This window comes from Hibiscus syriacus, unplaced genomic scaffold (genome assembly GCF_006381635.1).
Source record: "Hibiscus syriacus cultivar Baekdansim isolate YM2019G1 unplaced genomic scaffold, ASM638163v2 tig00110956_pilon, whole genome shotgun sequence".
NCBI classification, from domain to species: domain Eukaryota; kingdom Viridiplantae; phylum Streptophyta; class Magnoliopsida; order Malvales; family Malvaceae; genus Hibiscus; species Hibiscus syriacus.
In genome coordinates, this window is record NW_024062932.1 from 230,480 (window position 1) to 252,814 (window position 22,335).

General features: G+C 36.9%; 2 pseudogenes; both read left to right on the top strand.

Annotated features, from left to right (window-relative positions):
• Positions 1-1,047: 1,047 nt before the first annotated feature.
• Positions 1,048-20,759, top strand: LOC120148361 (annotated as a pseudogene).
• On the top strand, positions 13,127-14,579 carry LOC120148275 (annotated as a pseudogene).
• Positions 20,760-22,335: the final 1,576 nt, after the last annotated feature.

A 22,335-nucleotide genomic window follows, 5' to 3' on the forward strand; every position in this document is an offset into this window, starting at 1 on the left:
GGGACAAAATTTCTTTTTCCATTTAGAACAAAAGGAAAAAGAAACTAAAAGGTTGAAAGAACATATAAAGATGTTTAAAGAAATAGGTTAAGTTTCTACACCGCTTGGTGAAAAATAACTTTTCCCATATTTGAGAATAATCAATCTTGAAGAAGAACACGAAACAAGAGTAGAAGCTTGTGACCCGATTTATCCATCATATCTACCCATAAACATTCCGAATTTATTTAGAATGAAGCTTTATTAGAGAGTGATTTTGATATATACAACGGAAGAAATTTTCAAATATTTTTTTAAAAATTTAGAATTATGTTGTTGAGAAAATAAGGAAGCAGTTTCAACCATTCATTTATTTTTATATTTTTTATCCTTTTTCTCATAAATGAAGCTTCATTTTCCATATTTTACATATCAAAGTATGTACTTCATTTCTTCTCTTGTAAAAATATTATTAATTGAGCTTTTGTCTCCCTCATTTCTTTGGGTTATGTTGCTTTTCTTTTTTTCCCCACAATTTTGCGTCACTTATGTTATCATAAAAATATCTATTTTATTCATTTTTTTTTCAATTTGGAGTTATTATTTGATTAAGGTTAATGTTGGGGAGTGATGAAATTTTGAGTTATGGTTGAGTAAATAGTAATTGATGAATGCGATGACATAATTATATAGAGAGTGAGAGGGATTCTTGCATTGTTTAAAATTTTGATTTAAATAATATTTTATGTTTTTATCAATTTAAATTTAAAGTAAAATTAGATTTTTATCTCCTTCAATTTTTTAGATTAAACACATAATAAGTTATTATTTTGAATTGAAGATAGTTTATCCATCCAAATATTTAATCTTAACTCCGTCCTTGGATGAATGAGATAATGATGATAAGTGAGTGATACTAAATGGAGTAAATTTAAGGATTGATGATGATAGGTTGTCGGGAAAATGATGACGATAAGTTAAGTTTAGAGATTTATTTAAGGTGAATATAAAGATTAAAGATTAGACGAGAAGTTGAAGACGATGGAACGAATGTAAATTGTAGCAATAATGGACATAAACGATGATAGATGGTTTAAAGGTGGTGTGGATTTTGAATGGCTTGAAGATGTGAGAAAATTATTAACATTAAACAATAAAAGTCAACTAAGTGGATCAACAGTGTTGGGTGTTTGGGAAGATGTTTTTTTCCCCTCCAACTGAGTGTTATAAAGAATTCCTTTCACCAGAGGATCTTAAGTATCAAATCATTATTTCAACCAAACCTCCCAAAGAGTACTTTGAAGCTCAGACTAACAAAGAGGATGACAAGGTATGCTTCGAAATGAATTGAATTATACATTATTTTCATTTATACCTAGTACTTATCTTTGATTACAAATTACAAGGAATCTTCTACAGATTCCCCTAGATAGCTATCATCTCTAAATACTTGCGTAACTTTTTATGGTTCTCACAATGCATTTTATTGTATGGTGGTAGACTGATAGTGATGCAAGTGAGAACACTCAGGATGATGAAGAGACAAATGCATCTGAACCTGAGTTAAACTCTTTGTTGAGAGAGCTCAACACTCTCGTATTTGACAAGAACATTTTTAGAAAATGATAATACTTTTTCATTGCTTTCATTAATCATACACTCCTTATATAGCAATCAAGATTACAAAATCTTATCAAGATTACAAGAACTCAACTAATTATAACTGCTCTAACAAGGCTCAAAACTGATTAACAGCATTAACTGTTGCGTCTACAGAGGCTGCAGCCTGTTGCACTCGTGGCTCTACCAGCTCGTGTATGCTAGCCATTGATCAATCACGTACGAACACACCAACATGCTTCCTCAACATGCAACGTGCTCCTTCATCATACTTTAACATTCTCCTTTTCTCTCCTCCTTCTTCTCAGCACAGTTTCACACACAGCTTGGCATGAAACTCTTCAAAAGTATTTCGAGCTAAAGGCTTAGTTAACCCATCAGCTATCTGATGAACAGCAGGAAAATAATTGACTCTCATCAGCTTGGCTGCAACCTTCTCGTGACAAAATGTATGTCAAGGTCAACCTGTTTGGTATGCACATGATACACATGATTTGCGCTAAGAGTACATCATTGGTATTGTCGCACTATATGACGAGTTCCTCTTTCTGACAGACATCAAGCTCAGTCAGCAAGGCTCCAATCCACACCACGTCTACAGCGGTATCTGCTACGCTCTTGTACTCGACCTCCATAGTTGATCACGACACATATTTTTGTTTTTTTCGAACTCCAGGCTACCAGGTTATTGCCAACAAATACGCTATGTCCAGAAACAAACCTCCTATCATCGAGGTTGCCACCCCAATCTGTATATGCAAAGGCAACCACTTTCATACCCGATCCTACAACAGTGAACACCAATCCAAAATTCACCGTGCCAACCAAGTATCGCATGATTCGTTTAACTACAGCCATATGCGATTGTCGTGGGGCATACATGAACTGAGCGACTTTATTCACACATAAGGCAATGTCAGGCCTTGTATGGCACACGTAGAGCAGTCCTCCAACAATGCTACGATAGAAATGTGCATCGGTGATAAGGTCCCCATCATCACAACGTAGCTTGGTAGTTACTACCATTGGTGTTGGTGTTGCAGAGTCTTTCAACATATTAGTTTTCTCAAGGAGTTCCATGATGAACTTCTTTTGTGACAGTGCTAGGTAGTCATTGGTTCTTTTAACCTCAATTCCCAAAAAGTACGATAGCTGCCCCAAATCCTTTAGTGAGAACTTATCACTCAGTAGTTGAACCACTTCATCGACTCTAGTACTCGAGTGACCAGCGATGATGATATCATCAATATAAACTAGTATGTACACATAGTACATGCCCTCCTTCTTAATGAATAGAGATACATCAGCTCTTGATTCTCTGAACCCTATGCTCAACAAGCTATCTCGTAGCTTGGTATGCCAATTCCTCGGTGCTTGTCTCAAACCATACAGCGTATTTTTCAGACAGCACACCTGTTTACTTCCATCAGGGGAATTTTGTTCGAAGCCTGGTGGTTGCTTCATGAAGACCACCTCTTGAAAGTCACCATTCAGGAAGGCATTGTTCACATCAACCTGCCTTAAGGTCCAGTTGTTCATTACAGCCAATGACAATATGATTTAGCATGTTGAACCTGACTACGGGGCTAAAAGTATCCCTGAAATCATGGCCTGGAATCTGGGAGAAACCTTTAGCTACCAACCGTGCTTTGTAATGGTGAACGGTGCCATCATGGTTCCTATTGACCTTGAATAGACATTTGCAGCCGATCACCTTCCTACTTCTGGCAGTTTCGTTAACTCCCAAGTGTCATTGCGTTATAAACCATTATACTCTTAAAAAACTATTGCCTTCCAATCTGGCGACTGAAGTGCTTCGTGTACACTACATGGAACATCATCATCTGCTGCTCCTAGGTATGTTTTGGGTTTAAATATCCCACGCTTGCTCCTAGTCACTATCGGATGATTATTGACCCGAACGACCTTATTTTCAGCATCTTCATTTATGGACGGACTATGCATATCTTGTTCCTTAATGTCAATTCCATTATTAATGGGCGAGCTATGTACATCTTGTTACTCAATGTCAGTGCCACCATTTATGGATGAGCTATGGGCATTTTGTTCTGAGTGTACTTCATGATGATGATCTTTAAGAGTATCAACAGTAGGAACTTCAGGAGCAAACTCAGTTCGCACCACATCATGACTGGTAGTTGTACCTTATAGGTTGCTCGTCGGTATGTTATTGCTAGCACTTGGTAACAGCTTGTTGCTATCATGTCGTGAAGGTTTCAAGTTGGCAACATCAATGACCAGTTTAAGTGATTGAGATGTCTGTCCAATTGAAGCTACTACAGGAGTTTCGGCAGAGTTTCCTGCAAAAGGAAATATGTTTTCATTAAATATCACATGTCTGGAAGTATAAACACACCCATTGCTTGCTAAGCACTGAAATCCTTTGTGATGCAAGCTGTATCCTAAGAATGTACACAGCCGGGATCTAAACTCGAGCTTGTGCTGAAGAAACGACCTTAGATGCGGAAAACACCTACATCCAAACACCAGCAGTCTGTTGTAGTCTAGTGTTTTCCCATGAAGCATCTCAAATAGAGATTTATCTAGAAGCACCTTTGATGGCAATATGTTAACAAGGTGCACTGTGGTTTGAATAGCATAAGACCAGAATTTAATAGGCATGGAGGTTTGTGCAAGCAATACTAAAGACATCTCAACTAGGTATCTATGCTTTCGTTTCACTACTCCATTATGCTCGGACGTATGGGGACAAATGAGACGATGAATGACTCCAACTTTGCTTAACTCATCGGTCAGAGGACGAAACTCACCTCCCCAATCAGTTTGGAGAGCTTTGATTGTTCCACCGAATTACAAAGCAACCAGCTTCTGAAATAGGCGAAAAGCAGTTAAGGCTTCAACTTTTGTTCTTAGCAGATACAACCACGTGAAACATGTGGCATCATCAACAAATGAGACATAAAACCTGAAGCCATTACATAATACATGTGGATGTCCCCAAGGATCAGAATACACAAGATCGAATAGTTTATTGTAAACACTGTCCGAGCGAGGGAATGCTAACTTGTGGCTTTTACCATGATGACAAGCAATACAATTCTTATTAATATCATCAAGTGTTTTTACATTGATTTGTTTACAAATTTTAGCAAATGTATCAAAGGTTGGATCTCCCAGTCTTCTGTACCAAATTTCTGAGGCAGTGGGGGAAGCTATAGCAGTTTGTGCTTCAACCAAACCATCTTTGCATTGAGTTCCACTTGCTTTGAAGGTGTACAGTCTATTGCACTCTTCTCCTTGCAGCAAAATTATCTTAGAGGCTTCATCTCGAACATAACAAGTTTTGGCATGAAATTCTAGGAATACACTGTTATCCCTAGCAAGCTTTGAAATAGAAAGCAAGTTCTTTGTTATTGAAGGAACATACATAATATTACTTAAGGTCAAGGTTCTAGAAGAAGCATGTAGTTCAACTTTACCAACTAAATAGACTGGTAGATAGTCACCACTTCCTACCATCAGCTTACCAGGGTTGTTAAAAGCTGAGTGAGGAGTGATTGAGACTGTATTGGAGGTGACATTGTAATATCCTCAATACCGGGTTAGTGACCAAATTGTAAAATTTCAAGAATTGGTGATGAAAGTGGGATAATTGAATAGTTCAATGATTTATTGGAAATGTTATGAAGGTTATTTAGTAATTATTGAATGAAGTAAAGTGTAAAATAATCATTTGACATGGAAGATTTTTATTTTCCTTTATTAGATAAGGAAGCCACGTGGAAGAGAAAATAAGGCAAAATAAACTTCCAGAGTTCTCTTCTTCTTCTTCAGCCGTGAGTCACCATGGCAAAGGTGAGTTTTATGGTTAGTTGATTATTTGTTAAAATAAAAGTTGGTTTATGATTATTAGATGATAACTAAGCTTAAGGAAAGCTTAAGTTATCTTAAAATCAAAGTATGATGGAGTTATGAGGGATTAAAGATTTGAGGTTCTTGGGTAAAATCTTGAAATAGAGTTCATAACTAGAGTTGGAAGTTAAATTTGACTTGTCAATGGTCTAATTAAGAAGTTAGAAGCCATAGAATTAGAATTAAAACATATTGCAAAATTGGTTTAATTCTTGAGTTATATATGAGGAAAAGAATTTTGAAGCTAAAGATGGTTTATATAGATATAAATTGGTTTAAGCATGTGTATATGAGTTGAGAACATGAAAGGGGTTGAAAGATGAAGCATTTGAGTTTATTTGAGTAGATTTTCTGGCTTAAAAATGAATTATGGGCTATGTGCATCGATGCACATTCAAGGTGCACCGATTCATCAAGGGTAAATTTTTCAGAAATTGTTCAGAGTGTATCGATGCACAGGAAGTGCATCGATGCACCCATTAAAAATGGAAACATTGAATACAATTAATGTATCGATGCATAAGGAGTGCATCGATGCACATGTTAAGGGACGCATCGATACACTGTAGACTGCATCGATGCACTTCAAGGGAAATAGAATTATACCTTTCTTTTGGTCTAAGAAATGATAGATTAATGTATATCCATTGGATACTAATATGTATCAATGTATGATTATATAGATATCAAGCACGAACAATTCCCGGAGCGATTATCAAGTTATGATTCAATCTCAAGAGAGAAAATTATAAAAATGGATTGGAACTTAGTGAGGCCAAGGTGAGTGCGTATTATTTTATATATGATGTTTAATGGGAAATAAGACTTGCGACAAGTCTAATTTCTATAGTATTGTGCATGAAGCATGAACATGAAGATGTGTTTGTTATGAGTGTCTGAGTTATATGTTATGGTATGTGTTGACATGTTATTTTATATATATTTCATGTTTGATGTGAATATATGCTATGTTATGATGATATGATAAGAAATTATATGGATATAAAGTTATGTGATAAGATCTTTGAGATATATAGAAATGAAATATAAGATTACGCGAATACATGATATGAGATAAATTAGGTAATAATATGGGAATATGGTAAAAAATGAGTTTAGAAGAAATGATGGGAAAGAAGTACTCAAGTGTAAAGGTTATATAAATAATAAGAATGTGAATTGGGTAAGTGAATAGTGGTATGAACATTTATGTGAAATAGTAAAATAGAATTATATCATTGAATGAGAATTGAAACAAGATAGATAATATTGACCTATATGATGATATGAGACTGGAACATAAGTGATAATAGGAACATATAAAATGAGTTAGATGGGAAAGATACATATGCTTAAATAAAATTATGATATATGGGTTGTATGATGGAAATCTACGTAGTCATATTAGAAAGTTATAGTTACTATATGAATTGAATTAGGTAAATAGATTAGATTAGTATATAAATGAAATAATAGAAATGACATATGTTTATGAGTATGACAGATGTGATATGATCTAGGTGAATATCATAGAATGAGGTATAAGCTATATGATATGAGATAAGTTATTTTATACATATATGATATAAGCTATTAGTTAGGACATATGAGATTATGAGAAGAGAATATAATGATGTGAATACAAGTATAAGAAAAATGATATATATATATATATATATATATATATATATATATATATATATAGGAAGATGAATTATATGAATACACATTTAGATGATGAAATGATGGATTATATGAACATGTGAATATCTATATATATAGGATAAGACATAAAAATAAGATATAAGCAATGTGACAAGAAATGTGAAATAATATGAAAAGTGGATATGAGCTACGTGATATGTGAAAGTGATTTACGGGTTTAAAAGTATATGTGATTCAAATTATGTGACATAATCTACGTGCTATGTGAAAGTGAACTACGTGTTTATGTGAAAATGTGAAATGACATAAATGATGATACCCATGTTATGTGTCATGAGAGCTAGGGTATAGTTGGCATGACAATAGTCGAGGGTCTACGCGGTCCTTCGGGATATATATGTATTCTTTGGAACATGTGTGAGGTCTTTTGAGACACATACTTGATCCTTGGCATATGTGTATGATTCTTAAGGAATTTTCGACGTAGTCCTTAAGGACAACCTTATATGGCACTTCGGTGCATTTCTACGTGGCACTACGGTGTAATTCTACGTGGAACTTCGGTGCATTTATACGAGCTGTGGTGACATCATTAGTGCACAACCTCTATAGACTCACGTATCTATAGTTCTCACATGTGTACATGGGCTAATAAGAAAAAAACAACAAATATATTACATGTGATTTGTATGCTTTTGTGCTATTAATGGTATTATATGATTTATATGATGATATGTGGATTGTATGATTAAATGAGGCAAATGTTGGTGAAAATGCTAGGTATAAGAGGATATGTATTAAGTGATATAAACGATAATAATATTGATAATGAAATAAGGCTAATGATGGAAATGATGAGTGATGAATATATGTGTGTATATGTTTTTATATGTAATGATATATATATTGCATATGTGTTATAGGGATTTGTTACATGAATAAGGGTATGAGTGATAGTAGTAATTGTTCATGCATGATTACAAGCTATAGTTATATTTTATGGTTATTGCCTCACTAAGTCATCGACTTAGCGTGTGATTGTTTCACACGTAGGTTACCGAAGTGAGAAGAGTAAAGAGAATTGTGGAGCAAGACAGTCAGTTCTCCTTACCAAAGGTCAGATCAGAAAAAGGTGAATAATATGTATTTTAATACATAAAGTTCTAGTTGGCATGTATTCAAAATAATATATTGTATAAGCTCTGAATAGTTCGATAAAGGTTTTGAATAAGTTATATGTAATAATAAATTTTAAATTACTCACTATTTTATACAAGTAAAGGTTTTTGAAAAGTCAATGTGACACTTCGGACTCGGATCCGGGTCGGATATGGCTTGGGGGTGTTACAGACACGGTGTGTTGCACCGGAGTCAATTACCCACTGGTCTTGGCCAGCAGACGTCGCATGTGCTTGGCCTTTCACAACACTCCTGTTATCATCATGATGCGTGTTGCTATGGTTACAACAAGCACAAGCACTTTCATTATTTCCATTTACAGTATAGTACGTTTTTGAGGATTTAAGGCCAGATACATGATCATCAATTAATATGCCATAAAAATCCTCATCAAATCTATGCCAACATTGGCTGACAAGATAACCAATCTTGTTGCATAGCTAGCACTGAACGCTAGGCTGTGTTCTGCCTCTGCCACGAGATCTCCCACGCGTATAAGATGAGTGATTAGAGAGAGACTATTGCTTTTTCGGTTCTTATAAGAGTCAACCTCGCCCTTGCCTTGTGCAAGATTAACACTGACAGGTAGAGAATTGGGTTGGTAGTCGAACCCTTCAAGCTGAGTTTCAGCATCAACAAGCATCGTGCATATGTTATCAAGAGACAACGTGTCACACATGGCACTATAACTGCAATGAAGGGTTGATATTCCCTTGTGAGGCATTTGAGAATACTTGCAACATGCTCAGATATGGATACATGACTTTTACATGAGCTCAAGGCATCATTAATCTCTTTCACCCTTGTGAGATAAGTTCTCATGTTGTCTGTTCCTTTCTTGAGGGATTGGAGCTTCTAATGCAAGCTCATGATGGCAGTGGCAGAGCGATTTGCAAAGAACTGTATGATTTTGTTCCACACCTGGGTAGACGTCTCAGCACCAACAAATTGTGGAAGTAAATGAGGGCTAATCGTGAGAGCAACCAAGATGCCAACGCACTGTCTTGAGCCAATAACTCTTCATGTTCTTCATTGAAAGCTGCAACTCCATCTTCACCAACCACTGTTTCTGTACCATTAAGCATTCTTTCAAGGTGATGGCTCCTTACTGTGAGTAGGACTTGTTGCTTTCACGGCAGGAAGTTGGTTTCATCCAGGACAATGTTCACCCTTTTGTTGGTGAACACTTTAGTGTTTCTTGACGAGAACTCCATTGATGTGGTTGTCAATGAGATGTTGTGATCCATAGCAATATGAACAGCGAAATCATACCCTAGGACGTAGTAGCGAATGATACCATGTTGAGAGAGCTCAATACTCTCGTATTTGACAATAACAGTTTTAGAAAATGATAATACTTTTTCAATGCTTTCATTAATCACATACACTCCTTATATAGCAATCAAGATTACAAGATCTTATCAAGATTACAAGAACTCAACTAATTGTAACTACTCTAACAAGACTCAAAATTGATTAACATCATTAACTGTTGCATCTTCAGAGGCTGTAGCCTGTTGCACTCGTGGCTCTAACAGCTCGTGTATGCTAGCCATTGATCAATCACGTACGAACACAACAGCATGCTTCCTCAACATGCAACGTGCTCCTTAATCATACTTCAACACTCTTCAAGAGCCCCTGGTTACAAGAGTCTTATTGCCATTCATGCTGGGAAACCCAAAGATGGGATGAAGAATGCACTCAAAGTTGACCCTGATAAAGTCAGGCGCCTTAGTCTGAGTGAACAGCACTTGAAAAAGCTACAATGTCCTATGGGACAGATATTGTGAGTTAATTATTTACATAGTTTCAAACCAGAGACATTCCTTGTTTGATATATTGAATATGTAAAAATGTAAATTATTTTTCTACTTTATTATTAACTTTTTTCCTAATTCATCAATATCAATGGATTTAAATTCTCCCTGAGGAATTTCCTTAGAATATATCCCAAGGGTAATCGGTTTAACTCCTCAAACTACAAGCCACAGATTGGTTGGATGCATGAAGCTCAAATGGTTTCCTTTAACATGCAGGTCATAATAGTAAGAGCCTTTCTTCAATGTTGTTTATCCTTCTTGATTGGAATTCAAAGTTTGTTATGAACCAAATTTTTATAAATCTAACAGAAAAAGTTGTGGGCTAATTGCAGGGATATGGTAAATCTCTTTGGCAGATGCATGGGATATTTAGAGCTAATGGAGGTTGTGGTCATGTAAAAAAACCACGATTTTCTGATGAATGTCGACACAAACGGCCAGGTTTTTTATCCGTGAGCGAAGCTACCTATCAAGAAAAGATTAAGGGTAGACATGATTCAATGTTTAACAGGTTCCCCTGCTTCTCATCCTCCTCTTATTGAATCCTCTATCGTCTACTTGACAGGTGAGAGTTTACATGGGAGATGGATGTAACTTGGATTTTAAGAAAACACACTTCAACACCTATTCGCCACCTGATTTCTATACAAAGGTAAGAGCGATTTGCACTGGTAGCCGGAGATGCTAATGGTTTATATATTTGCACCGACACTCTGCTTCATAAATTTAATGCTGAACTTTTAATGCAGGTTGGCATAGCAGGAGTGACAGCTAATAGAACGTTGAAGAAAACAAAGACACGAGAAGACAACTGGAAACCCGTTTGGGATGAAGAATTTATATTTCCAATGACTGTTCCTGAATTGGTTTTCCTCTGAGTTGAGGTCCACAAATACGACATGTTCGAGAAGGATAATTTCGCCTGTCAAACATGTTTACCGGTGTCTAAACTGAAGCAGGGGATTCGAACAGTCTCCCTCTTTGATAGGAAATGAGAGAAATTAAACTCTTCAAGACTTCTAATGCGATTTGATTTTATCCGAGACTATAAAGAGAGATGTTAATTTATTATGTATTTAGTTTGGTGTACGGACTATTTTTTTTACATAAAAGTTTAGTTTATGGTGGCTCCCCAATCCAGGTCAGGGCATACATAAGATCAACTTGAGATTTACATAAGGCTTTACAGATTGTCCACCAAGAGTTATGGTGGTGAGATTCAAACTTGGCCTGACAAGTTCAAATTCCTGAATCTCAACCACTTGTGCCAAGCTCGTTGGCGACAAACTACCTGTTTTACTCTCCTACGTTTCATTTTCCTCAAATGATCTGAGTATGATAAGCATGTTGAACACCGTTCTGATGAACTTTTAGAAGACACTGGAATGTATCAGAGATTGATTGGAAGGCTTCTATATCTGACATATACTCGTCCAGATATAATGTATGTTGTTCAGCTGTTAAGCCAGTTCATGCAAGCTCAAAAAAAAGTTCATTATGAAGCAGCTATGCGTATTGTGAGATATATTCGAAAAAATCCAGGAGAAGGCATTTTGTTTTCAGTTAAGAGTAAGCCCAACTTAGTTGCATTCTGTGATTTTGATTAGGCTGCTTGTCGTATGTCAAGGCGTTCTGTTTCAGGCTATTGTGTTAAGCTGGGAGATTCTCTCATCTGCTGGAAATCTAAGAAGCAAAGCATAATTTCACAATCATCAGTTGAGGTTGAATACAGGTGCATGATCTACAGTGGCAGAATTGGTTTGGTTGAGAGGATTGACTAAGGAACTGGAATTGAGCACCATGAGCCAACAACTTTGTATTGTGATAACCAGGTTGCACTTCACATTGCGGTAAATCCAGTGTATCATGAAAGGTCGAAGCATATAGAGATTGACTGTCATTTTGTTCGTGAGAAAATACAAAAGGGAGTTGTTTATACCAAGCATGTTTCGACCAAGGAACAACAGGCTGATATTTTCACAAAGAGCTTTGGGACAAATCAACATGAACATTTGAAGGTCAAGTTAGGAATGAAAGAATCATTCTCCAACTTGAGGGGGAGTGTTAAGAAGCTAGTTAGCAAGTTAGTTAAGAAGTTAGCTAGGTTGTTAGTGGCAGTTTAGTTGTTAATTAAATGTGTATAAATACACTGGTTAACTGTACATAAGTCTGATATAATGAGTAAAGCATTAATTCATACAGCTTGTTTTCATTTCCTTTACTCATACAAATGTTGACAACAATCATATTGTTTTGATATTTGGAGTTATCTAAAGAACATAAAACTAATGCAAAATATCTCACAAAATTATGCCAAATACATAAAACTAAATCCTGCCCCTTAGGGCAAAGCACATGTTAATGCTTTTGGTAGTACAGTAAGAATTATATTGTATTGACATAACGGATACCTATGAACAAGGTTTTAAATAGCGTTCGCGATCACGTTTTCGATCGCGTCACATTTATCACAGTTACAGATATAACATATGTTTTTGTGGTCATTGCAGATATTGCGATCGTGAATTTTTTTCGAATGAGTTAATTTTTTTAAAATAAAAAAAAATATTTTTTAAAAAAATTAAATAACGGAATAATAGCGGAATAGCAGTCCGCGATTGGCCACGATCTGTTAAATTGCGGCCGTGATCCGTCGTTATTGTTGTGATCACACTTCACACCGTTATTTTCCGCGATTGTGGTTTCAGAAACCGTCGCGACCGCGATATAACAGTCGGGATACCGCTATTTTAAACCCTGGCTATGAGTACACTTAAATCAAAATTTTCCAACTCAATAATCCACAAATCATGGATTCTCCAAATAAAATAAACATGGGAAATGCTTTGCCTGCTTAGAGAAAATAAAAAACTGGGTTTCAAGCAATTTTTGCTTTTGCTGAGTAAAAGAAGCTGCATGGAACATGAACTGTTTCAGCTTCCTTACAGACATTGTTTTAGCACATATTCTCACTCTATTGCAACGGCACTCCTGTCTTTCCATATCCATACATATAATATGTATATTTAATAGATGCAGAGAAAAGTACGGTAGTGTGAAAGAGGAAGAAACTCATCAAGCTGAGAATGCCATCTGTGTGAAAAGGTGGATGCCGAAGCAGAATTTCAAGGTGTGTTGATGTTGGAGGAAGAATATTCAAGACAACTGTAGTTGAGCCACCTAGAGATGTTGCGAATGCCTTCCATCTTTTTGCACCAAACGGAACGATGACGATCCATGGCCTTCTCGAGTTTCTGATCCAACATCAAGGTGAAAAGAACGGTACCAAAGAGGACGCTCAGGCCATTTTCGATAGTCTCAAGCATCTCAATATCTTCCATAGGAGGGGCCTCCATTTAGAAGCCTTCTTTAGATATCTCCTTGGTGACCATAACCCTGCTCACCCCCATTTTCACAGGTAATTCTGGGTTTCTTTTCTTTTTTTATTATGAGCAGTGGCCTCCATTTTGAACATTTGCAGCAGATATAATTGAACTAACATTCATGCATTTGTTCATAATATATTAACGAGTGGATGATCACCATGGTTTTGATTTAGGTGCACTATTTCTTATTCACGGGCCATAATTCATACTTTACTGGGAAGCAAGCAAGCAGTGCCAACAGCGACAAACCGATTAAAGGTTCTCCGCTTAGAGGGATAAGGGTGATTGAATTGGGATCTATGGCCGAATTCAAAGGAAAACAATGTCCAAGTTCGCCACGGCGGGTATGAATCTATTATGCCTTCTTTCTTTCCTTTTTTCCCTGGTAAATGAAACTACATTTTTTTTATAAGTAAATTCAAGAATTGGGCCGTCCAAACTTTAGAGTGTTGAATTCACAAAAACTTGTACAACTCTTACGTCTCCAGTTCCCCTGTTGATCTCCAAAAATATCTGCAAACAATCAAGGAGAATGCATCTCATGCTTCAGAATATCCTGTTGTGATCAATTTTGAAATGCAAATCTTCAGAAAATGGTGGCTTAGGTGAGCCTATACTGATGGTATTAATATGCAATTTCACCGATTCTAAGCTTGAAACGTTCTTCTTTTTGTTGTTTTTTCCTGATAAACATGATTTTCTTTAGATGGTCGTAGACATTATCGGAGATATGCTCTATGAGAGCAAAGTAGAAAATGTCGAGCAATTTCCTTCACCGGATTCATTGAAGAAGAAGGTTCTGATTTCCACCAAACCCCCTAAAGAGTACCTAGAAGAAAACGCTGGAGAAGTTTCAGAGAATGAGATGGGAAGAGTAAGAAATGAATGTCAAACTAGTAGCTATAGATTATGTTTCAATGAAAAAATGTTAATTGCCTCGTTGTCGCCTATGATTCGGAAGCGTCCATCAGATTTAGAGCATGTTCTGGATAAAGACTAAGAGAAGGTTGTGCCTCAATACAGGCAACTAATTACCATCCATGCTGCCATGCAGGGAAGCTCAAAGGTGGATTAGATAACTGGCTGAGTGATGCAGGAAGGCTTAGCTTGAGTGAGCAAGAGCTCTAAAATGCCACTAAAATTCATGGAACAAAGATAGTCAGGTACAACAGTTATTATATGGTTCATAAATAAACTAGTTGTAAAAAGGTATTGGTAACCTTTTGCATGTTGGTGCTCCACTAAATCAAATGTAGTCTGTCAAGTGATTGGGTAACAGTATTAACATGATGGAAACCTCAAATCAGTTAACTGATAGAGTGCACTTAAACACTATGGTAAACGTTTATATTTTAGTTATCAAGTGCATTGCTAACTTTCTCTAGGTTTACCTAACGAAATTTGCTGAGTGTTTTCGGGTCGACTCTTAGGATTACAATCATTTCATCGGGTGGATGCATGGAGCTCAAATTGTAGCATTTAACGTGAGGTAAACACCTTTTCAGGGGAATATGTTGGCTTCATTAGTATTACTCGATAGCTATTAATGGTTTGATTCATTAGCCTCTTGTATGGAGGAGCTAGTTGGAATAACTGGTTTCTCTTCTGACAGGGACGTGGAAAGCACCTATGGATAATGCAAGGAATGTTTAAAGCCAATGGTGGATGCGGCTAAGTGAAAAGACTTTTTGTCGCAGAGGGGTCCAAATGATGAGGTTTTTTATCCTAATGCGACCGTTGTGAGGGTTGATCAATAGCTGAAATCTCTGGCGTTTTCCTATACAGGTAAAAGTTATCTTGGGGGAAGGTTGGCATCAAGATTTCTACCAAACAGACACTGCATTCGATCGCTATTCCCCGCCAGAGTTCTATATTAGAGTGAGACAAATAAAACCATACTGACAATGCAGTTTTTGGTGACTAAATTTATGTATTTGCAGGCTGGAATTGCAGGTAATGCAAACAGCAACGATGGAAGATGAATGAGCTGTGCTTCGGATTAAAGTCCTGGTTTGGGAGGCCCAGCATTTTTTGACAAGAAGGGAAATAAATACAAACATGTAAGAGGATTTTGAACGCCCTTACCATCTCTAATTACCGACAGATTTGCTTGATGTTTGTAATGGGTGTGGAATGTAGTTAGTGTGTGAGTGTATAAGCTGGTATGCAGGTAGGTGTAATCAGTTGGTTAGTTGCTGAAGTTTTTAGTTTGTTATAGGTAGTTATGGATCTCTTGTATATAATGGCGTAAGTGCCATGAATAATACACAACAATACTACTCTTCAATGTTCATACACACTGACTGCCTAACATGGTATCAATCGCCATAAGTCCTGGAGAATTCGTTTCTGCTGCAAGTTTCGGTGTTCATTGCTGCTGCTGATTCACAGTCGCTTTCGAGCAGAATTAAGATGTTCACCAACAAAAAGATTAATGGTGTACTTGATGAAACGAATTTCTTGCTTTGGAAGCAACAAGTGCTTCTCACAGTAAGAAGTCATCGGCTTGAACTACGATTGCTCACTGGTGCGTTGAAACCTCCACCAGAATGCATGACTATTGACGATGGGATGATGGTTCCAAATGAAGACTATAAAGACTTTATAGCTCAAGATAGTCCGTTAGCATCGTGGTTCTATCGATTATTAGTACGCATTTACTCTCTCAGTTCGTTGGAGCAGAAACTGCATCTGCAGTTTGGAACACAGTGTTACAGATCTTTGCCACGAGATCGTCAACAGTTGTGATGAACCTTCACTGTAAACTACAGTCTCTCAAGAAAGGTGAAGAAAGCATGCGTGTCTATTTGTCTCGGGTTAAAGAAACGTGTGATGCTTTAGCATCCTGTGGCAGTGCGGTTCCCACAGTGGGGCATATTGCAAGTATACTAAAAGGATTACCCCGGGAGTACCAGTCATTCATGGCAGTTATAACCACCAGTGGTGACTCTATCTCCTTAAAAAAGGTGAGTACGATTCTAATTGATGCTGAGGCCGAATTAGTTGGGTTTGCTGCTCAGGAAGATTCAGTACTGACTAGTGCTCATGTTGCTCGTGCAGATGTTGTCTAGCCTAATTCTAATTCATATGGTCATCGACTGCATCAGACCTCGTACTCTGGAGGAAGGAATGGGGGACGAGGTGGCCGTAGTCGTAGCCGATCGCGTGTACAATGTCAATTGTGTGGGAAACCTGGTCATCTTATTGACAGGTGATGGCATCGTTTTGATGAAGACTTCCATATTGTGTCCACCAATGTTGGTCGTTCTCATATGCAGGAGATACAGCTAATGCGAATAATGTGACCTATGAAAAAGCTAAGTGCACTGGTTGTGACCGCTGTTTGAATGGGGCTCGAAGTCAGCTAACCACAGAAGGTTCCTCTCAAGGTTACTTAACAACTAGTTTTGCTCAAGATCAATGGGTGGTGGACTCTGCAGCAACTCACCACGTGACACCCAATTCTGGTAACATTACACACCAGTCAGAACATGGTGGTCCAGGTAAGCTCACTGTTGGTAATGGTGTGTCTTTGCCTGTAAACATGGTTGGTAATGGTACCTTAGCAACATCGTCTAAATCTTTACTGTTAAATGGCTTACTACACGTACCCAGAATAACACAAAACCTTCTTTCGGTGTCCAAGTTTGCTAGGGACAATGGCGTATACTTTGAATTTTATGATAAAGGGTGATGTGTTCGTGATGTTGTTATAAAAGAAGTGTTGATGCATGGGAGTGTTGAAGGAGGATTGTATGTTTTTTCAGGAGAATGGTTGTTAGGAGTTTGTGAAAATGCTTCAACTAGTTCAGTTGTGGCATTGATGATTTCACACTTTGGCACCGAAGATTGGGTCATATTGCATGTAGTACTGTAACAGATGTGTGTAAAACGATTGATGTAAAACTTTCCAATGCAGTGAATAAAGTCTGTGAAGCTTGTTGTATTGGCAATAGTCATATGTTGCCTTTCTTAATTACTCTACAGTATATAGTTCACCTTTTTAACTTGTTTTTACTGACATTTGGGGGCAATCAAATGTAGTATCTAACGGATATAGGTATTACTTGTCATTTGTTAATGCCTACTCTAGACACACGTGGGTGTATTTTTTAAAAGATCGATCACAAGCTGTGAGTGCTTTCAAGTTGTTTCAGCAAATGGTATTGACTCAGTTTGGTGTGGCAATCAAGTCTGTGCAAAGTGACTGGGGTGGTGAGTATCGAAGCCTCTCACCCGTTCTAGCTAAGAATGGAATAATCCATCGAGTGTCTTGTCCACACACGTTTAAGCAAAATGGAGTGGTTGAGAGGAAGCACAGAAATGTTATCGAGCTTGCCTTGGTACTTTTGGCTCAGGCTGCAATGTCTTTACATTGCTGGTACTATGATGATGTTACTGCAGTTTATATCATCAACAGACTGCCAACTAAGGTATTGAGTGGGGTGTCCCCTCTGGAAAAATTATGGGGGAGGAAACATGATTATGGATTCATAAGGGTGTTTGGTTGTAAATGTTTTCCACATTTACAAGTATTTCAAAGGCATAAGATGGAGTTTCGATCTCAGCCTTGCACGTTCTTAGGATATAGCCCACAACACAAGGGCTACATGTGTTTAACAAACAATGGGAGAGTTTACATCTCTTGGCATGTTGTGTTTGACGAATTAATCTTTCCATTTGCAGGTAATGCAGACAATCGCACAACATCCAATACTGCATCGATATCTAGTGATATTGAGATTATTGCTGATGTGAGAAAGTTACTTCCACATAATAATGGTGTGCATGGTCTTGTTGCACCTATTGAGTCGTGTGAAGAATTGACACCTGACAATGGATGAAACAACATGACATGAGCCCCTGAGTGCAGGAGAATCCTTGAATGTGTCTTTTGATGCTGAACATAATACTACAAGTAGTGGTGGTACTGTTGTCCAGAATTATGAAGTAGAAGTAGATGCAAGCAGCTCTCATGAGCAAAGTGTTGTAGAAATCAGTGCTCAAGAGAATGTCGAGTCTGGCGAACAAGGTGGTGTACAGTCCAATTTGAATTGTCATCCTATGCGTACCAGGAGCAAGTGTGGGAATTTCAAGCCCAAGGTGTATATGGCTTCCTGTACTTCTATGGAACCTGCCAATGTTCATGAAGCCCTTCAGTCCTCTCATTGGAAAAACGCAGTGTATGCCGAGATTGAAGCCTTTCAGAAGAATGACACTTGGTCCCTTGTGACTTTGTCTGAAGGTAGGTCAGTAGTAGGCTGCAAATGGCTATTTAAGTTGAAAAAGAACCCAGATGGGTCTATCAATTGGTATAAAGCTCGCCTTGTAGCCAAGGGGTATTCTTAAATTCTAGGCCACGATTTTCATGAGACATTCAGTCTAGTGGTTAAGTTCACCACGTTGAATGTGGTGTTAGCCTTAGCTGTGACAAAGAGTTGGCAATTACGACAGATTGATGTAAACAATGCCTTTTTACATGGAGAGTTGAGTGGAGACGTGTACATGTAGCAACCACTTGGATTTGAGCAGAGGGCACCTGATGGTGAATTGTTGGTTTGTAAACTTCAAAAAGCCCTATATAGCTTGAGACAAGCACCTCGAAGTTGGCATAACAAGTTAAAGCAGTGTTTGCTTCACATTGGGTTCAGAGAGTCTAAAAGCAAATACTTCCTTGTTTGTTAGGCATGTTCATAAGAGCTATGTATACATGTTGGTATATGTCGATGACATAATAATTACAGGTGAGTCAGATGCTTAAATTGAAGAAGTTGTGAAGTTGTTGGGGGCTGAGCTTGCGTTAAAAGACCTTGGAGAACTCAGTTTCTTTCTTGGTATCGAGATTCATCGAGCTAATGACACTTTGATTCTCATCAATGGAAGTTTATTATGGAACTGCTCATGAAGACTAAGATGAGCAATGCTAGTACTGCGGCTACGCCTATGCTGGTCACATCGAAGCTTACGCAAAATGATGCTGGAGACCTGTTGCCTGATGCGTTTGAGTGTCGTAGCATTGTAGGAGCACTTATTTATATATGCCACACTCGTCCTGATATTTCTTTTAGTGTTAACAAGGTGGCGCAATACATGCATGCACCTAGGCGTGATCATCTGGTGGCAGTTAAACGTATCCTGAGGTATTTAGTATGTACACTTAACCATGGCCTGGCTATAACACCGTCCATTACAGGACTGAATGTTGTGGCCTTTGCGGATGCTAATTGGGGTGGAAATGATGATGATCGAAGGTCTGTCTCAGGCAACTGTGTGTTTATTGGTGATAATCTGGTTATGTGGAGCTCTAAGAAACAAAAGTTGTTTCCAGGTCTACTATGGAGGTCGAGTATAGGAGCGTGGCTGATGTTACTGCCGAGACAACGTGGATAAGTGCTTTACTGTCAGACATGGGAATTTTACAATCTAAAATACCTATAGTGTGTGTGATAATAACAGTGCAGTAGCCATTACTGCAAACCCGGTATACCATGCTAAAACAAAACATGTCGAACTTGATGTTCATTTTATTAGAGAAAAAGTGGCTGCTAGGCAAGTTTTGATTAATTATGTGCCTGCCAACCATCAAATTACAGATGGCCTGACCAAGCCTTTTTTTGCAGCACAGTTTGAGATGTTTCGAGCAAAGGTGTGTGTTCAGTCATTTCTTGGGGGAGAAGGCAAAAGTGGGGAGAATGTGGAATGTAGTTAGTGTGTGATTGTATAAGCTAGTATGCAGGTAGGTGTAATCAATTGGTTAGTTGTAGTTAGTTGCTGAAGTTGTTAGTCTGTTATAGGTAGTTATGGATCTCTTGTATATAATGGCGTAAGTGCCATGAATAATACACAACGATATTACTCTTCAATGTTCATACACACCGACTGCCTAACAATGGGCACAAACAATGGTCGGTTGCTTGGTCTTTTATAAACTCTGAAATCTTGTTGCTAAAGGTTAGCATTAAATGGCTAACCTTGAGATTGCTTCAAAAGTTATACTGAAAAGTTGAGTCCATTTCGGAAACATCGGACTCCCTGTAGAAATGACACAACCATATCTCATTAAAGATTTTGAAAAATAAATACACATAACATTCTTTTGCTTCATAACCACATCTAATTTACTATGAGTGGTTCAAATATAAATTTCTTTAAGCACAAGGCCTTTCATGTTATGGTGTGTGAGAATTTTCTTAAAGAAAAAGGTTTGCTCCATGTAGACAAGGATTTCAGTATTTCACTTTGTAATATGCCTTTTCTTTTATCTTATTTTATTTGGGAAAGCAATTTTCACTTTTGAGTGGAAGATCGAATATGTTGAGTACCCAAATCCCACAATCAATCCAACAGGGAGCTGCTCCTTCCCTTTTATCCAAAGAATATATCAAAATCCTACTTTCTCCAATTTGAGAAGAAATGGTGTCGCATCAAATCAACAAAGTGCCCATCTTATCGTTAAAGTTATAACCACGAACAAGGAAATAAATCAAGACCCCCCATTGCTTCTCTACCCTTTGAATTTAGTGGCTTTCCCATTATGATTTACTTTAAAGTTTGCTCACAGTCAAATCACTCCCATCATACCCCCTTTTGATTTTTGCAATTTGGACATTCTAATAGTTTTAATTTGTATGAAAATCAGGTCTTATTTTATGATTTAGCCATCTTTATATTCAATAATGATATTGCTTATTTTCTTTTATAATTTATATTTTGTAAGTTTATCTTTTTTTAGTAATATTTTCTCCTCCTTTTTATTAAGGGGGCGTTTGGATGGGGAAATGTGGGATTCCTATGGGAATGTAATTCACATTCCCCGTTTGGTTAGTCGAGAATCTTATTTCCGGTAATGTAAAATTATCAATAGTGGATTTTTTGGGAAATTACTGAGAATGTCATTACCTCCCTTTCCTTAGGTATTGTTGAATTACCGGCGTTTTAGACTAAAATGTCCTTAATTTTTTTTTCAAAAATATCATTCTTCTGTTATTGAATAATAAAAATTCTACGAATGTTAAATTACAAATTTATCCTTAAACTATTTTAGATTTACAAAAAAAAGTCTATAATTAAAATTTCATATGAAGTTGAGGGGTTAAAATAAAATTTTACCCTTTCATTAAACTATTTTAGATTTAAAAAAAATCTATAATTAAAATTTTATATGAAGTTCAGGGGTTAAAATAAAATTTTATCCTTTAATTAAATATTTTTATATTTTCAATTTTGTAAAAAAATTATATAAATTTTATGAATTTAAAATTTTAAAGAAAATATATAAATATTTTCCAACTTGTTAAAAAATAAATATATAATAAGGACAATTTGGTCAAATATGTATTCTAATAATCTTTTATTTCTTTAACCAAACACGGTAATCTTATATTCCTGCTAAATCAATCAAACACAAAACACAACATTTTCAGTAATCATATTCTCTGGTAATATTTTATTTACATTATGATCTTATATTCCGTGAACCAAACGCATTAAAAAAATTAAAAACACTAACACCTCTCGTGGATAGAAATGGCAAAAACAGGATCCCGGATTGTCTGTTGTTTGGTCTGGTCTCAAAACAGAACAAACAAGTGGCAGATGTCAACATTATCTTTTTCAGTGGTGTCCCCAAATGAATTCCTAATCAAGCAAAAAAGCTGCTTTGTACAGAAAGTGAGAGATTTCTACAGAATGAATTACTAATTATATGAACATCAACTTTTTACATATATTGGTTTAGTGAACGTATTATATTTAAAATCGCTTGGTCTTACACATCCAAACCAGGGTGG